Below are 16485 nucleotides of genomic sequence, written 5' to 3' on the forward strand. Positions count from 1 at the left end.
CTAAAAAGCTTCTGCACAGCAAACGAAAACAAAAACAAATCAACAAAGTGATTGAAAAGACAACCTATAGAATGCAAAAAAACATATTTGTAAACCATATATCTGATAAGGGTTAATATCCAAAATAAATTAAAAATTCATACAAATCAATAGCAAAAAAAAAAAATTACCCAATTAAAAAAGTGAGCAAAGGACCCGAATAGACATTCCTCCAAAGAAGACACACGAAAAGCCAACAGGTACATGAAAAGGTGCTCAATACCACTAGTCATTAGGGAAATGCACATTAAAACCACATTGAGATATTACCTCACACCTGTTAGAACAGTCATCCTCAAAAATGTCAAGAGAGGGCTTCCCTGGTGGCGCAGTGGTTGAGAGTCCGCCTGCCGATGCAGGGGACACGGGTTCGTGCCCCGATCCCGGAAGATCCCACATGCCGCGGAGCGGCTGGGCCCGCGAGCCATGGCCGCGGAGCCTGTGTGTCCGGAGCCTGTGCTCCGCAACGGGAGAGCCCACAGCAGTGAGAGGCCCGCGTACAGCAAAAAAAAAAAAAAAAAAATGTCAAGAGATAACAAATGCTCGTGAGGATGTGGAGAAAAGGGAACCCTTGTGCTGTTGGTGGGATTGTAGATTGGTAAAGCCAGTATGGAAAACAGTATGGAGGATCCTCAAAAATTAAGACTAGAACTACATATATCTAGCAACTCCACTTCTGGGAATATATCCAAAGAAAATGAAAACACTAACTCAAAAAGATATCTGCACCCCCATGTTCATAGCAGCATTATTTATAATAGCCAAGACATGGAAACAATCTAAGTGCCCATTGATGGACAAATGGGTAAAGAGGTTGTTTTATATATTTATAGATATATACGTATTATATGTATACACACACACACACACACACACACTGAAATATTATTCACCTGTAAGAAAACAAAGAAATGCTACCATTTGAGACAACAGAAATGGACCTTGAAGGCTTTATGCTAAGTTAAATAAGTCAGAGAAAGAAAGGCAAACACTATATGATCTCACTTATATGTGGAACCTAAAAAAAAAGAAAACAATCATAGAAAAAGAGGTCAGACCTGTGGTTACAGGAGACAGAGGGTCAGGGGAGGGGAAATTGGAGGAAGATGGTCAAAGGTACAAGCTTCCAATTGTAAGATAAATACATACTATGGACATCATGTACAACATGATGACTACAGCTAACACTGACGTGTGATATATAGAAAAATCGTTAAGAATAAATTCTAAGCATTCTCTTCACAGAAAAGTATTATTTGATCTCATTTATATAAATTTGTGTGTTTGTGTGAGAGAGGACAGAATACAAAAATGCAAAAAGAAAAGTTGTAAAGTACGAAGCTGCTTAGGTTTATATCTCAATCTATAACAGATAACAATTTGTTTAATTTTAATAGGTACAAAAATAAATATTAAGCATACAACAAGCAAAAAGAAAAACTGAGTCCAGCGTAGATGTCCTTAAAGCATTTGCAAAGGAGGGCTTTATTAGGTCCGCGAACACCTGCAATTACAGGCAAAATTCTATGTGTGTGTGTTGTGTATGTACTTGGGGAGTGGACGCATAGCCTTTATTGAATTATTAAAGGGGATGTTAAGACCCAAAAGTTTAAAAAGCACTGGAAAGCCTGACCACAAAACCATTTTAAACTACTCTGATTATGTTTTTATAGTTTTCCTTCACTCGTTAACACTTCAAAGAACAGCATGTGAATGTGGAAAGAATCTCTGCCATTTAGGTAAGATCTCTGAGTCTCAGTGTAAAATTAGCATATAGTAGAAGGATGAAATTATACACCACAGATGAAAGTACCTAGCAGAGCGCTTTAAGACTAGTACTTATTTATGCAAGACATCTTCCCCTGCTTACTTGTTTTCAGTAGAATGAAAGCATACTGAAAGCTGGTACAATGTCTTCTTTAAAGTTTTCTTTTGTAATGCTTACTATGCTTTTTGATACGGATGAGCCAATATCCACTTAAGGGCATGTAAGCTCACAATAACTTTTGTTGAATATAACTGTTTGAATGTACTTTCACTATATTATTATATAGGGATTTTAAACTAAAATGTACCTGCACACACTATTTAGAGCCTAACTTGGATATTAGAGTAGGTGGATATACACCCCTGGAAAATAATAGCTAATTTCTTCACTAAAATCAAATTGCTGAACATCTACTTTGCATATACATAGCTAGGCACTGTATTATGAGTTTCAGGTAATAAAAAGTTGTTAGTCAAAGACTCTGCTCCCTAGGGTTATTTTACAACAGCAAATCATGTTCAAACTAAAGGATAGACCAAAATAGAAAGTGCCACAGGCATTTAGACAAGGGAGAAACACATCTGAAATGAGAAGGAAGGTGGGTATGGGGAAGGGTTCATGGAAGAGGCAGTGTATGCTGTGAGCAAGGTTTCAACGTGTAGCAGGGTGAGTGAAAGGAACAAATGAAGACATATAGTCGTGATATCATGAGGCACAAACTAGAAATAAACAGCACTTGTTCTAGGCTGGTCATGAGGTAATTTAAGGGGATTAGTGAGAAACTAGATAAAGAGATATCTCTTTATGTATTACTTATTAATAATACTTTTGAACACAAGTATTTAATTTTTAAAAAAAGAACAATATAGGGATAGGAGACTAGGAGGTACAAACTATTATTATAAAATGAGCTATAAGGATATACTGCATAGCACAGAAAATATAGTCAATATTTTATAACTATAAATGGAGTATAACCTTTAAGAATCGTGAGTCACTATATTTTACACCTGTAACTTATATAATATTACACATCAACTATACTTCAATTAAAAATGCTATTTTAGTGAATAAAACACTAAGCAGTGAAATTTTTAAAAAAGAACTTAGAAGAGAGCTTAAAAATAAAGACATAAAGAGCAGGTTGAAACAGCGCAGAAATCTGGCAATTAAGAGGCCATTGATAACTTTCAAAATAGCACTTTTTCTACCCATTCTCAGTGGAGGCAAAGCCTTATTAATCCTACTATTTCTTTTTCTGTTTTTCAAAATCTCAGGATAAGTCTATTTCAATTGTAGCTAATGGCAGTAATGCAGCACCAGAAAATGCCTTTTGTAAAGAGAGGGCAACTTTGTGAATCCTAAGTGGGTACTCAAGTCTTAAATTACTGATAACACTGACCACCCACCAGACTAAATGTTTTTCTTTACGTGATTGGAAAGCAACAGATTGATTTCAATTCTATCTTGTCATATCTACAAAAAAGTTCCTACAGTTCATTTAGCAACTAATAGAATACATCCTTCTATTTGGTATTACTCCTTCTTAACACGGGGCAATTAATTTTTCCTTTCTCTGGGAAACGTTTTTAACAAAGGAAATAGAGTCATAAATTAGTTTCGGTTAGGAAACCATACAACTACTTCTACCTAGGGCTTGGAATTTAGAAACTTTCCTCAGAAATTGTTTAAATATAACGAAGTCCAAATTCAGAAATACCTTAAATTTAATTATCTTAGTTGCACTAAAATAACAAATTCTATTTTCTATCTTGTTTTCTTTCTTCCCCAGAAGGCTTCTCCAACCCTAATCCATAACTTCATGCATTCATCTCACCTATACAATCACTGGCAGGTATGATGCCGGCTTTGGCGGCTCCAGTCCCCTAATCCTGACCCATTTCTTGCCAAAGAACTCAGCTTCTTCAGAAACAAAGTAACAGACATTTCAATTTCTAACCATCATTAGCATATTTTCATGTACTAATACTCAACATAAAAACACCTTTCAAAATTACAGAAATTTTTACTGTACTTAAGATCAATTGCACTCACCTGTATTTCATAAACCTTGGGCTACTTTCTAAAAAATGAATTATTATTTTAATATGTTTTTCACTTATTATTCAGAATAATTATTCATATAATTAAATATTTTACAATTAGGTAAGAAAGGTGGAAAATAGTTTTGCTCTTCTTGTTCTTTGTTCTCTCTTCTAGTTGGTGTGCCTGAGCCAAAATTTTAGAATATTGAAAATTTAATATTTCAAACCCAAACCGCATTTAAAGATAATAATAACAACCAGCCAAAACAATATCGGTCCAGAGGTTTGCATGGTCCGGGGAACAGTTCTCTGAGGGGGCCATTTGGAGTGGGATTTGCCCACCCCCCTCCACTCCTTCTGCCTCATATACTGAAGATAGAGACAAAGAAACCAACTCAACTCTTTCCAAAGTGTATCTATAAATAGAGAATTTGTAATCAGAAAAACAAGAACGATATATAATAGAAGTAACATGATTTTTCAGAACCAGTATCTTGTTCTAAAGCAATATTTAAAAAAGAAGGTAAGAAGGTTAGCTATAAACCCTGGACCTCTTTTTCATTGGTCTCCTATTTTAATTTGTTAAAATAAAATCCATGGCCTTTTGAGTCAAACTGTCTCTTTAATTTCAGATTTAAAGATAACAAATCTCTTTTTAAATGGAATATTGGCACACAGACACCACACAGTCTGGCTTATTGCAACTGTTCTCTGTTGGTGAAGTGGCACATTTGTAATCCCCACCATAGCAATCTTCACCATTTCACAGAATATCATTCAATTGTACATCCCTAGGTGGGCAACAAGAATCGGCACTTGAGCTCAGCAGCAAAGCGTTTGTGGGGAAATCCTAGGTCAGAACCCCTAAAAGGGGAGACTAACTTGAGGATGCCCAAATAACCTGAGGTTTACCTTGGCCACCTCCCCTGGCTTTCTGACTGCCTGTGGGAAAAGCCTCTCTGGAATCTCTTTTGAGGTTATTGGGGGAATCCTAGGACAAACACACTGCTTGCTTTTGCAGGAGGACTTGCCCCATACCCTACCCAGCTAGGTGTCTCACAACCTAGCTGGACTAAAAAAGCTTCAAGAAAAACGGGACAGACTGACATTTGCATTTCTACTTCCACCTATTCTTAGGCACGTGGAGCAAAATATGTAGGTATAGCCCTCTTTCTCACACCCCAACAGATTCTGCTGTCCTCGAAACCCATCTGGTAGCTGCAGTGACTACAATGAAGGGAGTTATCGGAAACCATGTTGGTACTGGGTTGAAAGGATTTTTCATGCCATGCATTTTGGGGAAGGACACAGATAATAGTCCAAACATGGTATAAGGCCATGTCCTTTCTGGGTCCTTGAAAAATCAGTCAGGGAACAGAGGTGGTGGACAGGAGCTGACAAGAGCTGGCTTGTTAATGAGCACAGCATCCCCGGGGTGGGGGGTGGGGGAATCAATGAAATGATTGACAAGAGAAGATGGTAAATGAAGGGAGAAGTGGGGACAAGTGCTGCTCAACCCAAGCTGAACTCCAGGAGGTAAGTTTCTCCTCTAATTTGAGATTCTTTCTAAAGGTTCAGTATTGAAGTGGGTGTTTGACGTTGAAATGTGCAGACCCATTCTAATAACTGGAAAGGGAGAAGACTGAGGAAGGCAAAAGGAGAGGGAAGATTTCCGATTACTTCTCTAGGCTGCTGACAAGAACCTGCTGCTCGCAAACCAGAAATTAACCAAGCGAAGGTTGAAGGTAGCAACGTAAAAGTGAAACTCAAATTATTTTACATTCGGAATCCTCTTCAATATCGAAGCGAGTGTGGCACAGCAATGGTTGATTATCTTAAGATTACAGAGGCTGACCGCCTTCTTTGTTTGCCCAGTAACACCGCTCCTCCAATAATCTCAAGCACTTGGCTGATTAATATTTCAATTCCAGTTGCTGCTCTTTTTCCCATTGCAGAAGGCGGCAGGGATATTCCCCTTCTTCCCTCTGTATTACAAACCCCATTACTAACCAAGCAGAAAGCACCGCGCAGTGTGGCCGAGGCTAATAATAGCCGGGCTGCTTACCTTCTCCGGAGGGATCGAATCAGCGCATGTCCCCGCGCCGGCTGCCCCGGGGCCGCAGTGCCGCCGCGCCGGGTCTGTGCTTGGTCAGTTCGGCCGGCCCCCACCCCACCTGCCAGCTGCAGCAGCTGCTCCCGCCGCTCCCGCCGCCGAGCTCCGGCCGCAGGAAGTCATCCCCCGCGCCGGGCCGGATCGCCACATTCCGCGCCAGCCGCGGGGGGAGAGGGGCCTCTCCCTGCTGCGGGGACCAGCTCCTGGAAACTGCGCTCAAAGATCGCTACCCTTCCCGGTTGTAGGGTTATTTTCTAGGAATGCTTTTACAGAAGAAGCGTCGCCGGCTGGTGGACCGAGAGAGAAGAGCCAGAGTGACTTTCTCTGCAGAGCGCCTTACCTCTGAGCGCTCCCCTGTCACTCCCGCGGCATGGACAGCTCCATTCCGCTGTGTGGGTTTTCCACCCTCTTCATCTTCCTTATCTGTATTGTTCATTTCGCTGAGTTTGAGAGTGGGATTAGCTTTGAAGATATCATTCAAACACTCCGAAAATATTTTAAATTGGCGACTAGTTTTTCTAAGCCCCTGTAGCAAGCTCCACTTTCCCTCAACACACACACACACACACACACACACACAGTTACTCGCACGTACACACCCAGCCAAACCACTCACAATTAGGAAAGCTGGGACCTCTCGCCCGCCCTCTTGCCTACGTAATGGAACAGGAAACTCCCAAAGGAGTGGGGAAGTAGGACCGGCTAGCGAAAGCACTCGAGGAAAGAGAGAGGGGTCGCCCCAAGATTTTGTTGCTGTTCAGTAGTGTCCTTAGTGGACAGATGTTCCCCCTCTAACCCCCTGGCCCCGCCCCAAGTGGAATGGCTGGTCTGGTGACCGCTGTAACAGTTGGAAACAAAGAAGCTGAAGCCACATTAACAGGTGGCTGCATCTCTTTCTTTCCCGAAGGATTTATCAGAATTGGCTTTAGGAATAATATTAGCATATACGTATATAAGAAACCCTTTCCTTCTCTCTTTAAATTGGCACCACCTATTAACAGGTTTCTCTCTCTCTCTCATTTTCCTCCCTCCCTCCTTCCCTCCCTCCCTCTCCTAAGCTGACCAGATCATCAGTTTCCGGACTTAAGGGGGAAAAAAGGCCAAGGATGTGCTCTCTTTACAGCTGAACCAGGGCTTATTTTCCCGGTGTTCAGCCATTCCCAAGTAGAGAGGCTTTTTGACACTAGGGTTCTCTGTGAGTGAACTTCTCACATTCAGCTTGCTTTTGGAATTGCCCATCACTAGGTCCAGGCCAGTTTTATCTTTGGATTTGTCCAGCAACCTAAACAGTATAATTGCACAAGGCCAAGGCAGTACTTTTAATCTAGGAAGAGTTCCCAACTCTCTGTTTAGCAGTTCCAAAATTAGGGGGTAGTGTAGCAAACAGTTTCAACAAGGCTCAGTAAGAATTCTTGACCCTAGAATGCGGGCTTTTTAAAAGCTGGAACAACCTAATTCATCTCTCTGAGTTTCACTTTCATAAAATTAGACCTCACCAAAGAGCAGGGGATTCTTAATATGTATCAAAGTGTATGTGGAATCTGGATGGGAATATTACATCTTTAATTTCACTAACCTCTAGCTGCAATTTAGTATTTAGCATGTCCTTTAAATCTAAATGCAGACAACAAACCACAATAATATTAGGAGTACCTGTGACTATATCCCCAGCAGATACCACAGACAATTTCCTAAGGCAGTTTTTATAGTTATCTCAAAGTATCACTAGTCTGATGTTACAATCAACTCATCATTACCTTTTTTGTTTTATCTAATAGACTATATCTATTTTAGAATGGTTTTAGATATACAGAAAAATTAAGGGGATAATACAGAGTTCTTATATATCTCATTCCCAATTTCCTCTATTATTGACACCGTACACTAGTGTGGTAGCTTTTTTACAATTAACGAGCCAATATTAATACAATAATATTAACCAGAGTCTGTACTTTATTCAGATTTCCTTGGCTTTTGCCTAGTGTCCTTAATTCCATTTCAGGCTTCCATCCAGGACACCACATTACATTTAGTTATCAAGCCCCCTTAGGCTCCTCTGGGCTGTGGTGGTTTCTCAGGCTTTTCTTGTTTTTGATAACCTTGACAGTTTCTTTTTTAAATGTATTTATTTAATTTATTTATTTTTGGCTGTGTTGGGTGTTCGTTGCTGCGCGTGGGCTTTCTCTAGTTGCGGAAAACGGGGGCTACTCTTGGTTGCAGTGCACAGGCCTCTCATTTCAGTGGCCTCTCTCATTGTGGAGCACGGGCTGTAGGCGCGTGGGCCTCCGTAGTTGCAGCACATGGGCTCAGTAGTTGTGGTTCACGGTCTCTAGAGCGCAGGCTCAGTACTTGTGGCGCACGGGTTTAGTTGCTCCCTGGCATATGGGATCTGCCCAGGCCAGGGCTCGAACCCGTGTCCCCTGCATTGGCAGGCGGACTCTCAACCACTGCGCCACCAGGGAAGCCCCTATAATATGATTCTTGTGTCAACCCTGACAGCGCTGGTGAAATCCTTTGCTACAAAAATATGTCTCTGCCTTATAGTTTTGTTTCAGTATTAGTTTCCACATTTGCCAGCAAGATACTTTTCATCCTACTAAACTAATAGGCCACTTAGTTGAATACTGGATAAAATACAAATGGCAGAGAATTCTCCATTTCTGTTTATAATTTTAAAAATTTCAACTAAAAGTGCAAAGCTTTTATCAATTTCTGTAGCTTGCTCTCTTCCTAAACCTACTTGCTTCTTCCATCAATATTTAAGTTTCTGGTTTTAAATAACTGTGACTATCCTTTAATGTGTTCTCTGTTAAAGGCTTTCTCTCCCTTTAGAAGTGTTAGTAGGAGAAGTGGTATTTTTGTGGGAAGAAAACTGCATCTTCTCTACTACCCAGCTGTCAGGACTATAGAGCTACATCCTCAGTTGTATAATCAGAAACCTGGCCTGGCATCAACTAGTGGGATTAATAACCACTTTTTCAATTCCTTGCAATTAAAATATTTACATCAACTTCTCTTTGTTTTAACAATAGCATATAGAACCCAGTGTGGGTGTGGCTCATGATTCTGCTTCTCTGACTCATGATCTTAGACTTCTTGCTTCCAACTTCCTAATGAATGTGCCCTTTAGCAATTGCTGGGGGCCAGGTTTGTTTACTGCTACTCCTTTCCAACAGTTCAAGGCCACGAGGCATCTCTTGAATGTATTTCTTTGCTACAAAGTATTTCTCTCCCCTGCCCTCACCCCACTCTCAGGTTCTGTTGCTTATTTAAGATTTGCATCTGTAAAGAGTCCTTTGGGTTTGTTTCCTTGGTGGACTGGCTGTCTTCCAAGATTTTGTTGTTAATCTTGTCTGACAGTTTAAAGATGACCTTTTGGTGTTTTTATAAAACTTCTCAAGAAAAGGAAAACAGAAGTGCTCATCTAACCCTCTTCTAAAGACTATGCAAAAAAGCCAGTTGTTTTAAAACATTATGGCTGGTGATATAAATGGCTGCAGCATATTATATCTACACCTGCATGTTTTTAACTTCCAGAAACTAAAAATCAGCTCTGCAACATGCAATCAGCCATGAAGAAAGAAACAAACAAAAACCCAGTATTGAAAATTTTCTGCCTGATACCTGAATGTATTGGTGAACAAGCCTGCTACTTCTAGTATTTACATAAAGACAGTAGTCAAATAACCAATGCAGTAAAACAAACAATTCTTCTGTGAGAAAAAAAGAATGATGCTACTTAGAGTTGATGGACATGAACTTTAGGAATTTTAGAGCTGAAAATAATCTTGGAGGCCTCCTTTTATAGATGAGGAATATGAGGTCTATGGTGGTTAAGTGAATTGTCCAAGCCAGAGATGGGACTAGGGTCAAAGTTGAGGTCTTCTGCCAGGATGTTGAGCTTACTCTTTGAACTTGCTGGGTGTTTACATATTGCATCAACAGAGCCCATATGTACTGGATTTTCTTCCATTTACTGATAGAAGCAAGTTAGTGCCTTTACAGGTATTGTAGTATAAAATCAGCCCATTCAGTCAAACTAGTCAAAAATTAGTCAATCTAGGACTCCCAAAGAGACAATGCTTTGCAGGCTTTTTCTTTTCTTTTCTTTTTCCACTGGAAATGGGAATTAGATAGATAATGCATGTTTGTGTGTGTGTATGTATGTATGTATGTATGTATGTATATATATATATATATATATATATATATATATATATATATATATATACTTATATCTTGTTCAAATTTAAAAGAATACAATTTTTTATAGTCTATGTATGACATAAAAATAGAACATCATTAATCAAATACATTTTCAGTATTTATTTTTGTATGTAACTTCCTTTCTTTATGTATCTATACAGTTTTAAAGATAATGGGACAACACAGAAATATTATTCACTTTCAAGCTAACACTGATAAATAATGATTTGTCAGTGCCCTAAATTATGTAAAGACTAAAAGTTCCATTGTTCTATCTATTCTATGGAAAGTGGTTGATGTTTAGCTATGAAATAATGTATCAATCTCAGGAAACAATTCTTAGGTTAAAAAACTCATTTTCCCCGTGATGTCTTTTCACAAAGATTTAATTCAAAGAATTTGCCTTTGTAAGATCTCCATCACTTTTCACCATTGTTCCCACGCATGTTCCTCTTAAGAGTGCCTGATTCTGTTGCTAAGCAACCCTGCAGTCTTGTTGGGTCATGATGATGAACTAATAATTATTTAAAATGTGTCTGTTTGGATAGGGTCTTTTAAAGAATATCGTGATACTTTCGTGTAAGAGGCTGGGTAAGAGGGTTCTTCATTTCAACTTACAGTTCGACAGGAATATAAGTGAAAGAATGATGTTTTCCAGAAGAGTTGGAAGAATGCCAAGAGTACACTAAAAAGCACTAGGTCTTACTTCCTCCCGGTATGCTTTTTTTCTAGAAAAGGGTAAAAGTCAGTCAGATGACAAGTCAAGAAATTTACCAAAGGACTTCAAAGAAATATGAGGAACATCAATATTCCTCTTATTGACTAGATTAAATTATTATGTTTTTCCTTCTCATCCCAAATTCTTAAGAAAAATTGTCAAGCCATATTATGTTGAAAAATAAGTCCCATGTAAGCGAGACATGGGTATTTGAATTTTATCAGGCTTCCAGAGAAAACTAAATTGTTGATTAAATCCTCATCCTGCTTGCTCTTGTCCCAGACATCCCTCTCCAGTTCAGGAATATCCTCCTTTAAATAGCTTATTTAACCATATGGGACTGATGCCAGTAGCCTTAATATTTTCTGTACGGTATACTGCGATATATAAGGGGACTACCATCATATCTCTAGCATGTAGTGAGAGTTAGTAAATAGCATTCCCAGTGTGTATCTGGAAAAACAAAAAGGTTGTTCCTTTAAACCATCTTTTTTGGTGATAAAGCAAAGAATCAAAGGTATTTCATTACTAAAGAATCCGAGAATGTCCTAACTCTAAGAGAAGAGCACTTCTAATGTCATCTCAAAATCCATCCAATCCAGAAGCAGAGCTGATGGTGCTACCAAGAGACAGAGTCTCCTTGTGGTGACACCACCTTCAAAAGTTTTGCAAGGTACCCCCAAACATCACCAGTTTTCTTTACAACCTTGCTTGTCTCTAGTATTTAAAGACACATCTGATACTTATTGATTCTATTTATATTTTGAGGGTGATCCCTTCTTAGGGATATCATCTCATATGCAAAGTTAAAAGTATTGATCATGTTTCTCTCCTAAACTTAAACTATTATAATTTATGTTTAAGGCAGCCAAATTTAACAGCTTTGGGGCCATAAAGGTGAGTGGTTAAATCTTGGTTCACTGTTCTGTAGGTGGTATATGGCCACTCCAGGTATCAGTTTTCTTACTTATAAAATAGGGTTTGCAGTGCTTTCTTCACAGATAAAGGATTAAATTTGATATGCTAACATAGTGTCTACCATATAGTGTACATTAAATGTGAGCCCTCTTTCCTATCTCCACTGGGTGTGGCCAACTTCTAGTTTTCTAGGATTTACTAGAAAATTTCATACCTTCTAGGAATATATGGCTTCTGATCATATTCCCTTACCATCTTCATTTTACTAAACTAAAGGCTCTTAATTTTTTTGTAATCCCCACATTCTTATTTCCTATCTCAGCTACTTTTCTGTTATTTTTTTAGAATTCAGTTTATTTTAGCAGGCATTAATTGAGGTAAGGGGAATTACAGTAGGTCCTGTGGTTACAAATGTAAACAGGATCCCTGTTCTCAGGTACCTTACAGTCTAGTGTCAAGAGTAGTAAACAGACAAAAAATTGCAATTTGACCTGATAAATTCTGTGATATTGGTAAGCCTGTGACAACACAAGGGAAATATCTAAATCAGATTAGGGAGGATGGGAGATTAAAGGTAAAGGAGCTTGCCGTACTTGTAGGCTTTTCTCTAGAGTTGGCAAACATCTTTACCTGTGTTCAAGGTTTAGATTGACCAAGACAGCCTTCACATTCCTTTCAGCTTAATAAAACTTTAGACAGGTTTCTTCCTGACTTATAGGCCCTTGACCTCCCCTTATTTAGAACATTTACTCTAAAAAACATGCAAATTCTTTTTTCACCCCTTTGACACGTAAATCTTCTTCTAGTAATCTTGCCAGATTTACAACCCAGGAATGTCTTTCTCACGGACATGGGAGCCATTTTTCGAAATGTAATCATCAAGAAAGATAGCACCGCATTCTCTGTGGGAGGGCAAGAGTCTAACTTCAATAAGTGCTGATTAGCAAACACAGATGGCCTAATCACATTAACCAGTCTCCTCCTAATGTCCTCCAGTACCAGTCCACTAGCTCACTCCAGAATTGATAAACTGTCCCACCTTGTGTTTCAGCAGAGTTTAGTCCAATCTCTCTCTCCAACTGCAATCGTTTTCAATAAACTTTCCCTTGCCTGTTTAAGTCTGTCCTTGGACAGGATGCATCCAGGTTTTGTACAAGGGGAAAAAACTGATTTTTGCCCAATAATCTACTCACTGATGCCTGGCACTTGGTCAACTTTTGTAATTGCTGATTAAAATAAGTCCATCATGTCAATGTCTAGGGGGAAATGTTTTCAATGGCTCTAAACACTTTGAGCAGTGATAAATGAAATCTCTGAGTTCACCATCTTCTAACTGGAACTAGAATTATTTTTCCAAAAATAAATTTCTTTACACTTATGCACAAAATGAGCCTCTGCCTCCAAGAGACTGTGAGTAGGCTCAAGTATCCACTCGTCCTAATAGCTTTATACTCGTTCTTTTGGTATTTCAATTATCTCAAGTGTTCAGAATCATGAATAAAGTTGGGAGCAATTCGTGATGATGTTAATCAACTATAAATTACTCAACAAGGGCTCCCCTTATTATACTCTCCATGAAGCTCCCTAGAGGATCAGCTCAGGTACTGGCCTCATGCACAGTCTACATTGAGAGGATTTCCAATAATTGATGGTTTTAGCCAAAATTTTGAATTCTAAAAATGGATGGAAATTTGGAAATTCTAAATCAATCATAGCAAATTACAAATTATCATCAAGAAAGAATGCATAATAAAAATTTCTAAAGGTTACTGTAGAAATTAAGCTTAAATTCAAATTTAATTCTAAGGTAAATAAAAATATGTACTCCATTTTCTTTTTTTCATTATAAAATTTATAAAACCAGAATTTTCCTTCTAATGTGCGCATCGGGTGTACTTGCTATTTCTTTCCAAAAAAAGTTTCACTAACTTAAGGACATATACAACATATGGCACCTTAGAATTAAGGAAATATGGGAGAATGATTTTGATTACCTCCTCATGCTACATGAAAACTCATTCCTTCAAACTTTCTTGAACAATTTTTTAAAAGATGCCAGTTATCTAACTCATACAAACAACCATATACATATGTACATCTTTCTTGTTGGGGAACAGACTTATATTAGTGTAAATAAGTGGTCATTAAAGTTAATGTGTTCATTTTATATAGTTATAATTTAAGATATAGTAGAAATTGGTTTGAACATGATATATACCTTTTCAAAATATATTAGAGACTTATAGAACCACCTCACAGTGACTGTATTTGTCCATTATGAGGTTTAGAATATACTTTACTACTTAAATGAGTTGAGTATGATATTTTATCATTATACCTTTGCTTTTATCATATATTGTGGATGTAGAGTCTTTGGTCAGAAACACCCTCTATATTATAAAAACATCATTATAGAAAAATGCAGTATTCTTTTAATATATAATTTAACATGAAACTAGGACAGATTTTCAGCAGAAGAAGGGAGCTGCATATATTTGGCTTTTACTGGCAGGCCTGTTTCTGCCCAGTAATTACCCAGTCTTTACATACATGTTACAGTTCAGTGCTTTTAAGGAAATCCAGCTTTCTTTGCTCTCTGATCTTTTCTTCTCACAAAATACTTAGCAAACACATAGCTATTAGCTCCATAGGAAGTGGTTGTATATATCAGGTATTTTTCACAAGCCCACTTAACCAAGGTACCAAGTAATTTGACTAGAATCCAAACCAAATCAGTTGAAGAGCTAAGTGTGCAAAAAATCCTGTAACACACTAGATTCCAATGAGCCACAGTTTTATTAACACTGCATCATTTAGCAAACTCAGATGGGGTCTTTGGGTCTTTATGTTGAGTTTCTTTAATTGGCAAATGCTTAACAGCACACTTTATTGATTGATTGATTGATTGATTAAAGAATCATCTTTTCTTTAAATTTATTTATTTTGGGCTGTGTTGGGTCTTCATAGCTGTACGTGGACTTTCTCTAGTTGCGGGGAGTGGGGGCTACTGTTCGTTGTGGCGCGCGGGCTCCTCATTGCGGTGCCTTCTCTTGTTGCAGAGCACAGGCTCTAGGCACGTGGGCTTCAGTAGTTGTGGCACATGGGCTCAGTAGTTGTGGTGCATGGGCTTAGTTGCTCCACGGCATGTGGGATCCTCCCGGACCAGGGATCGAACCTGTGTCCCCCGCATTGACGGGTGGATTCTTTTTTTTTTTTTTTTTTTTTTTTTGCTGTACGCGGGCCTCTCACTGCTGTGGCCTCTCCCGTTGTGGAGCACAGGCTCCGGATGCGCAGGCTCAGCAGCCATGGCTCACGGGCCCAGCCGCTCCCCGGCATGTGGGATCTTCCCGGACCGGGGCACGAACCCGTGTCCCCTGCATCGGCAGGCGGACTCTCAACCACTGTGCCACCAGGGAAGCCCCGACAGGTGGATTCTTAACCACTGTGCCACCAGGGAAGTCCCTAAGAGCCCACTTTAAATGCAGTTACACAATGACATCATGATAAGAAATGCTATAGGAATATAGGCATAGAAAAAAAATTATCATCACTCACATATGCCCTGAGCATTTTCTGCTGAAGAGAGAATCTGAACTCCATAATGAGGGTACTAATACATTACATGCTTCTGATAGTAAGTTCTTATCACTTGAGAAATATCATTAAACATTATATCTCTGCAGCTTAATCCTTCTTAACCTGAAATATACCTTTAGAAATAATATTTTAAGAGTTAGAGAAAATTCAGCTAATGCATAGCTATATATCTAAATATTTACGTGAGATAATTATGGAGGCATTCTATTAATAATTTTGTGAAGACATTGTAATAACAATTTAGTCCTAGAATTTTAGAAAAAAATAAACCAATAAAAAGGTACTTCTTCTGGTTCAAACTGTACAAATGAAAATTCTGAACCTAAGTAAATTGGGCAAAGTATGTTGCTGTTTCATAAGTTAATGAAAGTAAATTTATTTATTAAATTTTTATTTATTTAGTTTCATGGGTTTATAACACATAAGGTTCATGTGTATAATATTATATTTTGACATTTATATAAACTACAGTGTGCTCACCACCAAAAGGTTAGTTGTCAACTGTCATCATATTGTTGACCCCCTTTACCCATCTTGCCCTCCCTCCACCCCCTTCTCCTCTGCTAACCACTACTCTGTTCTCTGTATCTATTTGTTTCAGTTTGGTTTCTTCATTCATTCTGTTTTGCTTGTTTTTATATGCCACATATGAGTTAAATCATATGGTATTGGTCTTTCTCCATCTGGTTTATTTCACTTAACCTAATACCCACAAGGTCCATCCATGTTGTCCCAAATGCCAAGATTTCATCTTTTTATGGCTATTATTCCATTGTAAGTGTGTGTGTATCTTCTTTATCCATTCATCCATCAGTGAACACTTAGGTTGTCTCCACATCTTGTCTATTCTAAATAATGCTGTGATGAACACAGGGGTGCATATATCTTTTCAGATTAGTGTTTTTGTATTCCTTGGATAAACACCCACAAGTGGAATAGCTACATCATATGATAGTTCTAGTCTTAATTTTTTGAGGAATCTCCATGTGATTTACCATAGTGGCTGCACTAATTTACATTCCCACCAAAAGTGCACAAGGGTTCCCTTTTCTTCACTTCCTCTCCAGCACTTATTTCTTGT

At 38.5% G+C, this 16485-nt stretch overlaps 1 long non-coding RNA gene across 5 annotated transcripts in view; it reads right to left on the reverse strand.

The window, feature by feature from the left end:
• The window catches only part of LOC132482909 (uncharacterized), a 155312-nt gene that overhangs the window by 60103 nt on the left and 78724 nt on the right, over nucleotides 1-16485 (reverse strand). For all 5 annotated transcript variants that reach the window (XR_009531024.1, XR_009531025.1, XR_009531022.1 and 2 more), the window contains one exon: nucleotides 5918-6405. This is a non-coding gene — a long non-coding RNA (uncharacterized LOC132482909). The remainder of the gene's footprint in view (nucleotides 1-5917; nucleotides 6406-16485) is intronic.

The sequence above is a fragment of the Mesoplodon densirostris genome, unplaced genomic scaffold (genome assembly GCF_025265405.1).
Source record: "Mesoplodon densirostris isolate mMesDen1 unplaced genomic scaffold, mMesDen1 primary haplotype scaffold_101, whole genome shotgun sequence".
NCBI classification, from domain to species: Eukaryota; Metazoa; Chordata; class Mammalia; order Artiodactyla; family Ziphiidae; genus Mesoplodon; species Mesoplodon densirostris.